Source organism: Mya arenaria, chromosome 15, assembly GCF_026914265.1.
Source record: "Mya arenaria isolate MELC-2E11 chromosome 15, ASM2691426v1".
Lineage (NCBI taxonomy): Eukaryota > Metazoa > Mollusca > Bivalvia > Myida > Myidae > Mya > Mya arenaria.
The window spans coordinates 30,495,947-30,513,885 of NC_069136.1; positions in this window are offsets into that span (position 1 = coordinate 30,495,947).

Sequence of the window (17,939 nt, forward strand, 5' to 3'; positions counted from 1 at the left end):
CCAAAAATTTACCATCGACTCCTGATTTTATTAATTTATACCACATCCTACTCCTATCAATGCAGTCATATGCTTTTTTAAAGTCAACAAAACAACAGTATAACTTCTGTTTAGAATTTAACTGTCTTTGAATCAGCCAGTGTAAAATAAAGATAGGATCAACGGTACTGTAATTATTTTTAAAGCCAAATTGAGCATCAGTGAGAACATCATACTCTTTAGTCCATTCTTTAAGCCTCTCGTTTAAAATAACTGTAAATAATTTCGCAAAGCAACTGATCAACGTAATCCCCCTATAATTATTGGGATCCGACTGATCGCCCTTTTTATATACAGTGATTGTTGCACCGTTAGCCCAGGACTTAGGGAATGTTTCCATATCAAGAATGGTATTGAAAAATAAATGTAAGGGCTTAATCAAAATCGGGACACTGGCTTTAAAATACTCATACAAAATATTTTTAATGGAACATGCCTTGTTATTTCCAAGTTTACTAATCGCCTTCAATATTTCTTCTTCACTTATAGATCTATCCAAACAGTCAAAGGTAGGTGAATTGCTATCATTATTTCTATCAAAATCAGATAAAAATTCAGAGCTAAAATCCTCGTTATCATTCTGCAAACCAGACATAAGCCCTTCGAAATATACCTTAAAATCCTCATTTGAGATACTATCGCCTGTCTGACTTTTGGCTTTTAATTTAAAAAGTTAAAGCACGTTTTTGTAGAACTTCCAAAATATGTTCACTGAGCATATATCCATTAACAGTCTTAATCGCGTGAATATACTTTATATTACGACTCTATTCAATATCACTACGGGGCCTATTGACAGTTAATGACATAATGGTATCTATTATGAAGCCATCTTACGCAGCTTTGACAGTTTACAAATTATGCATTGAATGTATTTTTGCTGTGATGTTTGGTTTTTCAGAGAGTAACAATGATCTTATATATATGCCAATATTACTAATTTTGTCCAGTGACGTTGAATGTAATCCTGGACCTGACTCCGAATCATGCTTTTCAATATTACACCAAAAGTATCCGATCTAAAATGGACTTCATAAAGGACAGTTTCTTTGACTTTGACATTTTGTGTTTTACTAAAACACATCTCTCTGGTGAAGTTAGCGACGATTTTCTTTTAATCGATAAACACGAATTCATGTTTAGAAAAAGATAACTCGCCCCATTCTGGAGGATTTTTAATGTACATATCGGCATACTTCCGACCGATACGTAGAAACGAGTTAAATCAAAGCACTGAAAGTGCTGATGGACGGTGACATTGTTCGGTCTGCAGAACTAAGTCCTTCCTCTTATAAACACAGAAAATCATCGGAACCTAATCTTGAATAAAGAAGCATAATTTGAACACTTTTAAGTGAGGACAATTAGACAATGCTTCAAACCAAATATCTGAGCTTGATATTTATTTTCCAAACATAATTATTCATCTTAATGCTGTAGCTTTGAAAAGTTGATGAAAATGTCACCTGGCAATATCATCGTTAATGTTTGTTTGCAGAACTACTTCATAGTCAAAATTTCATTCCAGTTGCAGAACAAATATGCCAAAAGGACACAATCAAGATAACTGAAGCATAACATTAACAGATGTTTTTAAAACAGTATACATGGTCCAAAGTTCAATGTTGTACTCAAAATTAAAAACGTAGGCCTTAGCTGATGCAACTGTGCACAAGATGATCAATTTGCAAGAAAAACAATTGTCGAAAACTGACATAAACTTGGTATTAATGTGTAGAATGCATTGAATCTTACTAACTGAAGTACCACATAGTTTACAATTTATTTTAGCTAAGCAGTGATTTTGTATTTTTCCATTAAAAATATTACTGAGTATGTCTACGAAGGTATATAGCTTAAATATACCAGCGGTTTGGAGTAAGCCTTTGTAGCACAGTGGATACAACACTGGACTGCTATTTTTTTACATTTTGGTCCTTTCTCTATAATTATGATTCAAAGCATAACACATTCTATTAAATAATTGTCCTGAGTTGCGTTACAGGAAAAAAAAATTGGTGCCAATCTGGTGTACAGTCCCTTTAAAGTAACACGAGAACAACAATGATGAATTGTTTTCCAAACATAGCAACATTTAATTGCAGAGGCCACAAAAATAAAAAAAGTAAGTGAAAATGTCACAATCGTGGTTAGCCAAACACAACATTTATAATTATTCTTAAAGCAGTACATTTTATGAAAGAGGGTCAAAAGGTCACAGTAAAGAAGATCTGAGGACAATATTGATAATTGTTTTGCAAAACATACTGAACTTTCGTTGCAGTACCTTAGAATAGAAAAGATGGTCAAACGGTAATTATAAAGGTTATCCAAGTACAATAATATTGATATTTGTTTTAAAAGTTATACACATGGTCTAAATTTCTTTGCTGTTGCTTCAAAAATAGAATGTATGTCAAAAATCATATCCTATGTCATCAAAGCACTACATTGCTTTTTGTTTTGAAAACTGTACTAAAAACTTTCATTGAAGTAGCTTAAAAATAGGAAAGTATGTCGAAAGGACAACGTTATCAAAGCACAATTTTGATTTTTGATTTCGAATCAATGGTCTTAATTTCATGGCTGAAGCTTCAAATTTTAATGTGTGTCAAAAGGCCATAATCTAGGTCATCAAAAGACAACATTAAATATTGTTTTCAAAACTGTCTAAAATGCTATAGCTCTAAAAAATAATTAGGTCAAAAAGGTCCCAGTCAGGGTCATCCGAGAACGTCATATATAAATATATGTTTGTTTTCAAAACAGTACAAATGTCAAGTTTTCATTGATGAAGCTTTAAAAAACATATTCAACAACTTCAGGAAATGTGTAAATAACTTAGCCTTTGTCGATCATACTAACATATTTCCTTGACGAGTTGTATAATACAGTCTATTATATGATGACGAGTCTTAGTATCTTTTTATCAAAATATTCTTTAAGTAAAAACAGCAAAAACAACTTACCTGTTTTACTTCTTTAGTAAACAAGAGCTGTCACAGAGACTGCGTGCTCGACTATTACGCCGCTGTTCAGTGTAAGGATTAAAAAGTTTTGTCGAAACATGGATCACTGTAAAATTAGATTAAATTTCAATGCAATACATTATGTATTTGTTGAGATATTAACATGAATGTGGTTACATGGAAAATTTTAAGTCCAATGCTTGAAACTTTAACCAGTATTTCTAAGTTGCATAATAAAGGGGCAAAAATGATAAAATATAAAAGATAGAGTTATCTTTCCTGATTATTTAAGAAGGTTGAATAGTTTGGACCCTGTGTATAAAGTTTCAATGCAATACATGATGTATTTGAATTTATATGTCAAATAATAAAGCAAAACCTTAACCAGAATTTTTAAGTCGAATAATAAAGCAGTGTTCGACACTAACGGGGTCCCGGGATCCCGAGGACACCAATTTTTCAGGAGGGACACCTGAACTTCGAAGTCCGGTATTCCGTCGGAACACATAAATTTTTGAAAGGGTCATTATTTGCATTAAATGCAAACTAGAGTTATCTTACTTGGTTAATTAGGAAGGTTGGATGGTTGAGTACCATTGTATAAAATCTTAATACAATACATCAAGTAGTTGCTGAGATATCAACCTATGTGTGCTTACGTGCAAAACCTTAACAAGAATTTCAAAGTCAAATAATAAAGGCCCATTTTTTGCATTAAATTCAAATAAGTGTTATCTAACTTCATTAATTTAGTAGGTTAGATAGTTGGGAATACATATCTAAAGTTTCAATGCAATACATGATGTATTTGCTGAGATAATGACAATGATAATTAAAGGTGCTTACATGCAAAACCTTAACCAAGGTGTGACATCGACGCTTGGGTGAGTAGTATAGCTCTCCATATTCTTCGAATAGTCGAGCTAAAAACAGGATACATGTACCATTAAAGCGATGCTATTCTCTGCACTACAAGCATGCATTGCAAAAATTTGTATTAGTAAAAATTTCAAACCAAAAAATCATGCGATCATTCTCACACTGTTTGTAAGAAGAATACATATAAAGGTGATATCAAGTACAGCAGAAAGGAATAAAAACAAAAAACTAAACTTTTTTTAATTGTGACATCATAATGGTCACCGGTAAGATGAAGTCATAGATTACTATGTGTTCATGACGTCATTTCCTATTTAAACCAATATAGTACCCCATTCAGTACCCAATGTGATTGAAAGTTTTTATCAGGAGATAAGATAAATATCACATTTTCCTCTTAAGAATTGATTGGAAATTTAATTTGACATTTTTTCATCACAATGAATACAAAATGACAAATTGTCATTTGAAAAAAACATTCTTGTCTACGAATTTGTTTAAAAACATGTGGAAGGATACTATAAGTTCCATGGTCAGTAGGTAGCCCGCGATATGGGATATTCAATGTAAAGGAAACCATATTGTGGTGGAGTGAAGCTCGAACCTAAATATGGATTCTTGCCCCCCATATTTCCAATACTATGTCACCTACTAACCCTGTAATGTAAGTATAACGTTGACAACCTCTTACCCTGTTTAAATGTTTTATTTATTCATTGAAATATTCATCAAATCCGAATAAAGATGCCATTTTGGTGTAATTTAAATTTGGAAAATGGAAAAATGTGGTGTCACCGCGTGACCTGTCCTTGACCAACAGCGGTGTTTCATAAATATTGGAGTTGTTATATTTTTTTGACCAATTGAAATAGACCAATGTTATATTGATATACCCATGTGTATTTAGGAGAGAACAAATGTGTGATGGCTGTATTTAACTGGATATAAAGTATACAAGTAAATAAAAAGAACACGAAAAAAAAAATCTTTATGAATAAACATTATTCAGAATGGGTGGAGTGATCGATGATAATGAGCCCTTCTTAATCATTAAGCTAGTTACTTTAGGTCATTCAATTGACTTAGAAAACAACCTCATTGTCTAATTCATTGTCGACGTAAAATCTTATGCAGGGATTGTGCATCAGGTGAGTGACAGTAGGCTGAGGAAAAACCAAACTTGAAGAATGAAATTGTTAATGATTAAGGATAGCACTTCATGTATGCCTATCTGAAATTTCATTTGCTTAATTGTAGGTTTATTCTATTTTTGTTGTTAAAGCTGCACTCACACAGATTGAAAGTATTGACAACTTCTTTATTTTTTGTCTTCGAACGAGCCATTTTTTTGCGAAAATCCATGGAAACCAGTAATATAAGACTGCTGACAAAAAATCAGATCATAGATTCTTATACTTAAGTTCAAAAATTGATGTTTTATGCATTTTTTCTTTAACCGTTAGTATCAGATTAAGCCATTAAGCATCGATTTTTGAACATATATATGAAAATCTAAGATCTGATATTTTGTCAGATATCTTATTATTGGTTTGCACATATATATTTACGCAATAATTTGCTCTTTCCAAAACAAAAAATAAAAGAAGCTGTTAAAATAGTCAATCTGTGGGAGTGCAGCTTTAAGGGCTCATTATTTCTTAGTCTAAACAAGTTGATGTTCAAATTAAGAGTCTTCTTATCCATAAACATCTATTAAAACAAGTTTTTAAAAAAGAGGGTGTTTTGAAAATATCAAAATTGAATTAAGGAAAAGAATTTCATATTTATCAGGTTTGAACGGACATTTCCAAATGCTTTACCCTTTGGAACAAGCCATGTGGTAACTAAGAAATATGTCAAGTCCAAGATATACGCATTAGCACAAAATAAACCAAGCACAATTTTGATCACAATTCACACACTGTGCAAGCATGTCAAAACATGGCCATGCTAAAATTGCAAAATTTCCTTCTGATTGAAAAAAAATCACAGGCTGTCAGACTAAATAACTGACACTCCTTTTCTATAAAAGTTCATGCTGTCTTCAGGAATAAATTAAAATAACGAATAAGGGTAATGTAACATTCTGCCAAAGGGGGAAGTGCATTCATAGTATGTGGATGTCCTGGATTAAATATGCAAATTAACATACCAGGTCTCTGTTTGGAGGAAGAATACATGTATATGTATATACAAGGGTTATGCATGATTTTCTCTGAAGGGATCTGTTGGCCTTGAACATTTCAGTAATATGGCTTGTTTTTATTGATCTTTTTTAGACATACATGTTTGATGCTTGATAGGCATACCAATGAGAATGATTTGCCCAAAATTGCAACAGAACAATTTCAAGGGCGTAGCCAGAGTTACACACTTACGCACATGCGTAACATCAATTTAAAAAACGAAAAAATGGCCAAACATGGCATCAAAGTCGAGGGTTATGTTTTGACATCATAATAAAACCTTAAAGGGAAGATCAGCTATAGAAAGCATTGTTCCTCTGTGCTAGATATCTAACACAGCCTTAAAAATCACTTATTTTTTTTTCCGTGGGGAGCAGCTCCCCCTTAACCTCCTACGGTTACAGGAATTCCCCATCCCATAGCCTCTCACATTTAGTACAGCCTGGCTACGCCCTTGAATTTGATTAATTGCCAAAAAATGTCAAAATCCTGTCTACATTCTAGTATTTTGATTTATTTATTTTCATTGAGTAAGACCCTTTTGAGCTATTTAAACACTGTAAATATCCGTAAAGCTATATGCATGTATACAATATTGATATCCCCAGCATGCACAATTAAGTTATGCATTATCTTTTACCATTGTTAATTTTAACATGCAAGAAAATACTGTAATTTACACTTACCTGAAAAAAGTGTAGTAAATGATAGAGAATAATAAGTGGCAGATTTCAAATCAAGGCATTTAAGGCTCACCAGGGGCTTAGCACCATCCAGATAATACAGACAGGCTAGCTCCGTGTCCTAATGCCAGGATCATTTATAGTAACTTTATCTTGTTGAAAAGTTTAATACTTGACTAGTCCAAATAAACAGCAACTTCAGAGTCTTGGACAAGTTTTGTTTTGGCGAGTCTTCATGTCCACATCCAACTTTTTCTCCTAGCCAAGAATGACATTTCAAGCACTAAGTTTATTTAGTTCAAATAATTGTACATTGAATGATTTTTTACCATTTTTGATATGGCACATCACATCTATAATTTTTGACTTGATGCATATTGAGCTTCAAGATGACACGCATCAGCCAGATAGGTCCAAAATGGCAATGCTATGTTGACAGAAGCTGATCGGAATTTAAGTGTTTAATGAAACACTTGTGTAATTATACACACTTGTGTGATTAAACAATGATATTGGCTCAAGATAAATTATGTGAAACTTTCATGTTCCTGTTTTGCAATGCAATCTTTAATATTGAAGTGTTGTTACAGTTGAAGAAAATATTTTACTATGGTATGAATCAGATCAACATGGCATTACGGCAACCAAATTATGCACTGGTCATTCAATTGTAACCACGCCTCCCCCCCCCCCAGATCTTGGGAATAGCAGGGACTTGGACTTTCAGTACAGCCAAAACCGGCTAAATTCCATACCATGCGGAGACGAACAGTTGGTAAAATCCCCACCAAAGTCCCTGCACCCCGGGGACTCTAGGCAAGGCCAATTACCCGCTGTATTTAAAACAGACAAAACCACCGCATTTACCCGGCAATGTGGGGCCACCTGAAAAGCATAAACACGACCCATTTCACCGGCTATTCCCCGTATATCCCCGGACCTGGGGTGGCCGTGGTTACAATTGACTGGTGCATTAATATCACAATTTTAAAGAAAATCTGAAATACCCTACTGAACTATGCAGAAAGATGACAACTGTGACGCAGATGCAAATTGTTTCGAGTTATTTATATAATCATTATTTTTCACATCAATATTTGCAACAATTATTAACATCTACTAATGCTAGTAATGGCACGAAGCAAAACGACGTCATTGTTTTTTGGATTTTCACTTAGTTTGTATTTCCGTGTTTTACTGCAACTTACTTTTAGTGGTGGGTGACCTTTCGCTGACAGTTGTTTGTAACAAGTAACTGTCACGTGTTTACAAATTCAAACTCAGTGATTTGGCTATCATTTACTAAAGGTGCAAAATGGTTTGGTACAAAGTTGCTTATGTCAACAGACATCATCGTCAACATGACGGAAAATTGGGGTTGTGAGTTTCCGGCATCATATGATAATCCACTATATGCACACGATTTACAAACAAATTTGAGGTATTTGGCACTCCATGACTTAAGGTCTTGCTCGGACATTTAGCATGAACCCAATTCCTACAATTAGAACAATGTATGCATAGATCACTACTACAGTCAACAACACATATAGCACAAGGAAACTCATCCATCATTAATGATTTCAGAGTGTAAAGTTCTATTAATTTGGACTTCTTTAATACTCACAGCAATAACTTACCTTTTTACTCGCGATTGTTATTTATGAATCTTCAAATGAAGCCGTCAATTTGTGTAAAAATCACCCGCAATTATAAATGTACACGTAATGCGGTCCTTTAATGCGTAATTATTATGGTATTTACTCAACACGTGTCACAGAGCCGAAAAGGGTTTACCCAAATTAACACACTTTCAATAATACCAAACTGTCCCCCAAAAAACGTGCCGCTACTTTGTGGAGTGTCATATACCGGGTGATAGTTGTTGTTTTAAACATCGCCTGATTCTGTGTATTTGGTGTGGTCTGGTTATTAGTGTCCATAAGTAAGCTAATTTATCTGAAGATGAGAACTTCGCTGTTTAAAAACTTCTTTTTTCAATTTTCATATAAATAAAAATTAAAATTTGAAAGCCCTGAACTATACTGTAGATCTAAGTTAGTTTAAAAGAAAATGATTTTAGCGACATTTTCGACCTATTTCAAAGGCAATGTTTCAAGTATATTCCAAAATACTTTCAAATGCTGTTTATTGATCTAACATTTCCATAAGAATATAAATTCTATTATTTGAATCCAAATTCATAATCATTTTCATAATACAACAACTAATAAGTTATTTTACCTGCGTTAAATCGTCTTTCGGTTGGCGAAGGGAGACAACTATTTCACTGACATATTGTCTTTATTCAATTGAACAATAAGTAAATATTTTCATGAACTTTTTCATTTTTATGAGTGTGTTTTAGTTATATGAATATTATGAGATCATCATTAATTGGAATAATTGATTATTTTGGAAGCTTTTATCTGTCTTTCGGTTGGCGAGTCGGCACGCGGAATTCGATCTCGAACACTGAAATTTCAACTGCCTATTACATCATTATATTTTAATATTTTTCTCTAAAATTTTGTTTGGTAATGTATTTGTATAATATTAATATAAAAAAAAAACAATAAAATAAATGCACTAGAAGGCGTCTTTCGGTAACTTTCATGCGTCTTTCGGTAATTTTATCCGTCTTTCGGTAAATAATCGTATTTCGGTAAGTCTAGGGACCGGGTCATTTTGGGTCATGCCATTAACACATCATATTTTGATGATTCTACTAAAAGAGTCTACAGTATGATATATATTTTAAAATATTTCGATAGTTCAAAGTATTGAATTAATTATGTTTAACAACAATGTACTTCAGTATTCAGTTCGAAACATTTACGGATTTAATTTTATCGATACAGTAAAATGGCCGAGGAGTTCCGAATGAAAATTTGTAGTAATGTAGTGGAACTATTTCCATGAAGTAGTCAATATTGGCGAAATGATTTATCAATATAAATATTTGATTTCAGTACCAATTGTCAATAAATTATACATGACCCACTTCTCCCACTATTCGCCCAGACATTTTAGAAAAAAAAATATGTAACAATCACTTTAAATCAGCTGTGTATTCAAAACAATGATGAGAACTATTTACTGAGCGCACTGGCGTTCTTTGGCTTGTAGTTTGCTCGGCTGATGTGCCTACTTAGGACGGGCCCTGAGGGGCACCTTCCACGTCCAAAAATTATCTACCTGAATCATTATGGGTCGAATTAAAATACAAAAATGAATGTTATCTAATAGGGACTATATATCGCAATCCTCATTTAACAATTGATTTTTGGGATAGAGTCAACATTTGCCTAAACAAGGCACGTGATTTCTGTAGCAATATCATTGTTTTTTTTTGAGATCTCAACGAAGACCAACTCAATCCTCTAAACCGAAAGTTTCGAGATATCATGGCATTAAACAATTTACGTAATGTCATAGATACTCCAACTAGAATAACGACCTCTACGCAGACTTAATTAGATCCAAATGCAGTTTCTCACCACATTAATGTGTTAAATTCAGGCATTTTTGAAACACCCCAACACATGAGCGACCATTATTGTGCCAATGGCTATATAAAAAGCAGTTATTCTACTAGAAATAGTATCACCAGAAAGGTATGGAACTATAAACAAGCCGATTTTAATAAAATGAATGGACTTATAAGAACCACAGACTGGACCTATTTGAATAACGGACATATCGATGACGCTACAAATAATTTTACAAAAACATTTATAGATATCGCAGAGAAATGTATCCCTACATACTTTGCAACAATTCAATATTCAGATAAGCCGTGGTATAACTCCGAAATCAGAAAATTATCCAATACACGTGATAAATTAAAAAGCAAAGCTACTCGATCAGGTCATTTGCGTGACTGGATCGAATATAAAAGGGTTAGAAATATAGTTTCAAATATGACTAAACACGCAAAAGAACTCTTCTTTAGTAACCTTGAGGGTAAACTTACGGAGTTTAATTCATCAAATCCACGTCTTTACTGGAAAACTGTCAGAATACTAGTTAAACAAAACAGTGGTAAAGAAAATGCAATACCGCCACTGAAAAACTTAGACAATTCTTACTCATTTAATGATTCGGAAAAGGCAAGTTCTCTTAACGATTTTTTTGTTTCCATTTCGAATGTAGACGACGTTAATGTACAATTACCCAATTTACGAATGAAGACGAATAGCGAATTAAGTCATATTGATATTACTGACACTGAAATAAAAGACGTCCTTGACAACTTAGACATAAATAAGGCAAGTGGTCCCGACGTAATTAGTCATAGAATGCTTAAAAATACTTCATCCACTATTTGTATTCCTCTACGTATTATCTTTAATAGATATATTCGAGAATGTATATATCCAACAAGATGGAAACTTGCAAATGTAATGCCTCTTTATAAAAAGGGTGACCGTACTTTGGTGGCTAACTATAGACCTATTTCGTTGATAAATTGTGTGGGAAAGGTAATGGAACGAATTATTTTTAAACACATGTACAATTATATGCACCATAACAACCTCATTTACAAGTATCTGTCGGGTTTTATTCCTGGTCACTCAACGGTGTATCAACTTATTGATATATATCACCAAATTTGTAAATCATTCAATGACAAACAGTCAACAAGCATTGTATTTTGTGACATATCTAAAGCGTTTGACAGAGTTTGGCATCGTGGTCTCATATTTAAACTCCAAGAATACGGAATTTCAGGAAATGTACGAAGATGGTTATCACATTATCTTCTTCATAGGTCTCAGCGTTTTTTTTAATAGGAACTTCATTTTCTAGCATTAAGCACATATCATCTGGGGTCCCACAAGGCTCTGTTCTAGGTCCACTACTGTTTCTAATTTATATGAACGATATCGCTGAAACCCTTACGTCAACTAGGCTTTTTGCAGACGATAGCTCTCTTGAAGTTTCATCGAACAACACGCACTTCATGGAGGTTATAATTAATAGTGATTTACAGAAAATATGATCTAAACAATGGCTGCATGGTACAATTCAATCCTTCAAAAACAGAAGCTTTATTTTGTTCTCTTAAAAACAGCTGAAACCATCTTTTATGTTTGATACCACACCCCTAGTCCTAAGTGACCATCATAAACATTTAGGCGTAACACTTAGTGCAGATGGAACTTGGCACAACCATATAGACAATATTATTAGTTCTGCCCGAAAGATTATTGTTTCCATGCAAGCGTTAAAATATAAACTACACTGCAAAACTCTAAATCAAATATAATATATCATACCTACGACCAATTCTTGAATAAGCCTCAATAGTCTGGGATAATTGTACACTTTATGAGAAGGAAACAATAGAAAAACTTCAATACGAAGCTGCAAGAATTGTTACTGGACTCACTCGATCAGTATCAATTGATAGACTTATCAAGGAAATAGGATAGACTTCTTTGTCGGACAGAAGAGAAATGCAAAAGTTAATTTTAGTTTACAAATATTCCCGCGGTGAATTGCCTACATACTTATCTGAACATTTTCCAACCATCGTGAACGATTCTACTCCTTATAATTTGCGAAACAACGAAAATTTTGTAATAATGAATAGACGTTTAGAAATATAAAATCGCTCAACTTTACCGTCGTCCGTGTCACTTTGGAACACGCTCAATATAGATATAAGGCAATCACCGACTCTTTCGAGTTTCAAGCACAAGTTAAAAGACAAATTCAAACAACGCGCTGTACCGTCTTTTTATCTATTTGGCGAACGTCGTCTATCCGTTTATCATGCGCGATTAAGAAATAACTGTAGTGATGTAAATTTAGATTTGTTTTGCAACCACGTTAGAGAATCGCCGCTATGTACACATTGCAAAGAAGTCGAAGATGCTGAACATTTTTTCTTTCATTGTACATTATTTACAGAGCAGAGATTAACATTGTTCAGAAACACAAGACAATTTCATCCACTGCGTACAGCTGAACTACTTTTCGGACATGACATAGTTTCCGCCGATCAAAATGTTCAAATATTCAGAGAAGTTCACTGTTTTATTAAAAACACCAATCTTATATTGTTCTCTATATTTCTTTTTCTGTATGTCCTTTTTATAACAATACAAATTTATATTGATATAAAAACTAACTTTGATATAACAAAACCTTTGCTTGGTATTTAATTTAACGTTTTGGGAGAGGGCCGTAACTGATGTTGGTATAACTCGTGGCCCGATCCCTTTGCATGTCAGATAATCACTCATTTGTTTTACATAAGGTATATATATGATCTATTTGTATTGCTTTATTGTCAACATACATGCAATAAACTATTATTAAATTATGAATTTCACCTGCAGCTAGAATGGTCGATATGTGGGCGTGAATTTCACCTTCAGCTAGAATGGTCGATATGTGGGCGTGAATTTCACCTGCAGCTAGAATGGTCGATATGTGGGCGGGAATTTCACCTGCAGCTAGAACGGTCGATATGTGGGCGTGAATTTCACCAGAAGCTAGAATGACTAGAAGGATCGATATGCGCGCGGGAATTTCACCTGCAGCTAGAATGGTTGATATGCGCGCGGGAATTTCACCAGCAGCTAGAATGGTCGATATGCGGGCGTGAATTTCACCTGCAGCTAGAATGATCGATATGCGGGCGGGAATTTCACCTGCAGCTAGAATGGTCGATATGCGGGCGGGAATTTCACCTGCAGCTAGAATGGTCGATATGCGCGCGGGAATTTCACCTGCAGCTAGAATGATCGATATGCGCGCGGGAATTTCACCTGCAGCTAGAATGATCGATATGCGGGCGTAAATTTCACCAGCAGCTAGAATGATCGATATGCGGGCGTGAATTTCACCAGCATCCAGAATGATCGATATGCGGGCGTGAATTTCACCAGCAGCTAGAATGATCGATATGCGGGCGTAAATTTCACCAGCAGCTAGAATGGTCGATATGCGGGCGTGAATTTCACCAGCAGCTAGAATGGTCGATATGTGGGCGTGAATTTCACCAGCAGCTAGAATGGTCGATATGCGCGCGGGAATTTCACCTGCAGCTAGAATGGTCGATATGCGCGCGGGAATTTCACCTGCAGCTAGAATGGTCGATATGCGCGCGGGAATTTCACCTGCAGCTAGAATGATCGATATGCGGGCGGAAAGTTCACCAGCATCTAGAATGATCGATATGCGCGCGGGAATTTCACCAGCAGCTAGAATGATCGATATGCGCGCGGGAATTTCACCAGCAGCTAGAATGATCGATATGAGGGCGTGAATTTCACCAGCATCTAGAATGATCGATATGCGGGCGTGAATTTCACCAGCAGCTAGAATGATCGATATGCGGGCGTGAATTTCACCAGAAGCTAGAATGATCGATATGCGGGCGTGAATTTCACCTGCAGCTAGAATGATCGATATGCGGGAGTGAATAGAACGTGTTAGATCATCTCCCGTGTTGTATTCATTGACAATTGTTTGTTTGGGCGGGGAGGTTAGAACCTTGCAATATGTTTTATGGAAATTTCAGTAAATCGTTGCGCAGTGTACTCAAGTTCTTTCGGTTAAACAGCATGTTCTTCGATCGGCTGCTCTTGTTTAGCACTTTCACTTTCTTTATCCACAAAACTTTTGTTGATATCGTAAATGCTCGAGTCGAGCCGCGATACACCAGTCTGTATTGTTTGTAAATGTAAATAAGTATTTTGCCTAGTGAGGCCGAAGTAACGTTGTAAACTGACCCCCATAGAAGAATGACCCCTGGTCATTATTTTATATAGATTTATGACCCCTTTCTATACAATACTGACACCCCTTATAAAATAATACCCCCCCCCCCCCGAATCTTATCTATAAAATATTGACACCCACCTGACCTATTACTTACAATCTCTATATCAATTCAAGTCACTGTCGTGTTTCTATTGCTTATATTTGTTGCTGTTGTTGTTGTTACTGCTGCTGATGTTGCTGATGCTGCTGCATCTGCTGCGTCTACAGCTGACACAACAGCAGTTTAACTTAGAGGCCCCGCTAAGAAATAAGCATACATCAATTGAAAATGAAATTTTTAATGGTTTTCATTTGAATTATCATTATTGTACTTAAAGAGAAGTATTACAACAATAGCAGTAATATTTATGTCGTTTTAAGGTTACTATAGAAAAAGAGAGAACCGATATTTTTAGGCTGGATGATAATTTGGTTTTGTAAATTGTTTACAAACCGTGTATTATTATCTTTAATAGGTCATCGGAAATGATTCTTGTTATGTTTCTTGATAGAAATGGAGATCATCCATTAGAAATAAAGCGTTTACGAAAATAGAAACATTTGGTAACATATTTTTTATGCTAGTTCGTCATCGATTTTGGGCCTTTATATAGCCTAATTTACGGAAAAGATTTGTTTCTTTGCTTCTCCAGATGTGGCATTTGATAAACACTGGAACCCGAAGAAAACCAGACTAGAAATGTTCACATAATGTGCTTATCAGCGATCTGACGCCAATCACATTTTTACTAGTCACTCATTCTAACTGTTTGTTTGTATATTCAATTTCTGTCTATGACCCCCGGTCATATTATTACGACCCCCGGTCATAAGTTTATGACCACGGTCAAGTTTAGTGAAGATTGCGTCAAAATGTGATTTCTAAAGCATTGGCAGGTTTTTTTTGTAAGATTTGACCTCTTGACATAGTTTAGACCCCACATAACCCAGTTTTAAACGTGACCTAGATATCCTTAAAATACTCATTTTGACCAAGTTTGGTGAGGATCAGGCAAAAATCGTGACCTTGTTTTTGACCCCACATGACCCAGATTTGACCTAGATTTTATTAAGGTTGACATTGTGACCAAGTTTGGTGATGATTGAGCCAAAAACGTGGAATTTAGTTAAATTGGCTTGCTAGTCTTCTCTGACGTCGGGCGACGCCATTATGGTCGAAAAGTAAAGATAATCGTATTGCCATTATTCCTCGCTATGCATATACAATGAGACCTTCGGTCAATTGTGTATGTTTCAGAGTTTTCGTATTTCATTTCGCTGCCTAACAACTGACTTTTTTGTGCAACTGGTGAATTTTTAAGAATACTTTTGCATGAATTGCTTATTCTTTTTGTGATAAATAATTTCTAAAACCATTTTTCGAATGCTCGTGAAAAGGGAAACAGAATGATAGTTATAAATTTGTTATTGATAGTACCATTAGTTTCACTGTGTGGGGGGACTTTAAACGCAACAAAACGCGCACATTTTGGGATGCAAAAGCATCACAATACAAACTTTGGTGAGAGAATTTGTCTATCGAAATGATTCAAACCACTTGCCAATTACAGTAATTTTGCTTTAATATTTGGATGGAGTTGCCGAGTGGTTAAGGTCGTTGACTCCTTATCCAGCGGCCCGGGTTCGATTCCCAGGCGGGGAAGCTGGAAATTGTGAAACAGATGTTTCCCACTCAACTAGAGAAGTTCTGGTACTCTTTTCTGTCTGAAAACTAGCCAATTCTGGCTATTTAAAAAGGGGACGTTAAACTGAATATGAATAATATGAATATGAACAAATTTATGAGACAACTTTTTTTTATTTTAGGTCTTGGAATGAGAATTGTTTTGCATATTTTTTTTGTATATATGCAAACCAGTAATATATGACTGCTGACAAAAGATCAGATCGCAGATTTTCATAACCCCGTTCCAAAATTTATGATTTATGGCTAAAACCGTTACTAACGGTGAAAGAAACATGCATAAAACATCATTTTTTTAATTTAAAAATCAAAATCTGTAATCTAATGTTTTGTCAGCAGTCTTATACATGACTGGTTTACATTTATTTGGCATAAATTGGCTAGTTACAAGACAAAAAATAAAAAAAAGTCAAAATGGTAAGTCTGTGAGAGTGTAGCTTTAAAGGTGCATGACTTTTTGTTTAAAACATGTTTTAGATCTAAATCTGAGCTATAAATGCATCATGCTTCAAGTATTTAAACAGGCTTAAGTTTTATTTTTCCAAGATTCGTTGAGATAGTACCTTTAACAGCCTCGTAACTTGGTGACATCGCATTATGTTACGCATACATATATATAATTATTAATTTACCTTCTATACAATGTAGGGTAAGCATTCTGGAATTTTATTTTGTTATTGCATCCTACATGTTGCACTAATTTCGTAATAGTGTAAATGCTAAATGGTATTGACGGTAAAATAGTTCATTTTCTGTGTGCAAGATTGTGAAAAAGGCAATTCATTCGTGGAAAAGCATGTTTTATGAAATGTGACGCCCATGACAATAAGATGTTGTTTGAATAAAAGGGCCATAACTCCAAAACAGGCAGAGCAAATCCATTTTATTCTTTATGCACAACTAGGCATCGGAAGTAGTAATCCCTGAACGTTTTAATCAATACCGTCCAATAATTGCGGTCACAAAAAATGTTGGACCTACGCACGCACGGACGGTGTCATTACCATATTCTCCTCCGATGCCTATCGGTGGGGATAATTATGTAGTATAAAAAAATGTCGTCGAGCTTCTGTTGTGATTGGTTGAGAAATCTTTTCTACGATCATTCACACTGTACCTCTGTCCCTGGCACGTACAGAAGTTGTCAGTTCCTTGCAGAGCTGAAGGCACCTAGTACTGGTTAACCGCCAGATAGTCTGCCCAGGATAGGTGTGCGGTGGTTGAACTGTCACTCTGGGACCCTTCAATGTGCTCAAGCCGGGACCCCGGGGTATAAACTACTAACACCACCACCTCCTCGAAGAACGGCTGTGGTAATGGGGCTTGCGACCATTCGCAATCGGATCTGTCGAATTCTGAATAGTAGGATAGGTCGGAATAATCGAGCTTCTCCTTTTTAATGTTCAGTAATTCTTTGTTGACAACTACCCTCGGGTCGCTGGGAGTAAGACTATTGGCCCCAGCTGGGGCTAGGTAACGTTTACATGTGTAGCAACTCTTGTAGAACTCCTTAATAGTCGACAAGAAGTTATCTCCCTTGTTCATTTCGTGAAAGGTGTCCCATATAATCATTTGATTAGTTAAAGTTTGCGAACATATTTTGATTGGTCATTAATTGTCCAAAAATAATACTAGCAAATAAAATCGTTTAAATGTGCCCTAATAGCCTAGAAATAACATGCGGACAAACCTATCGAAT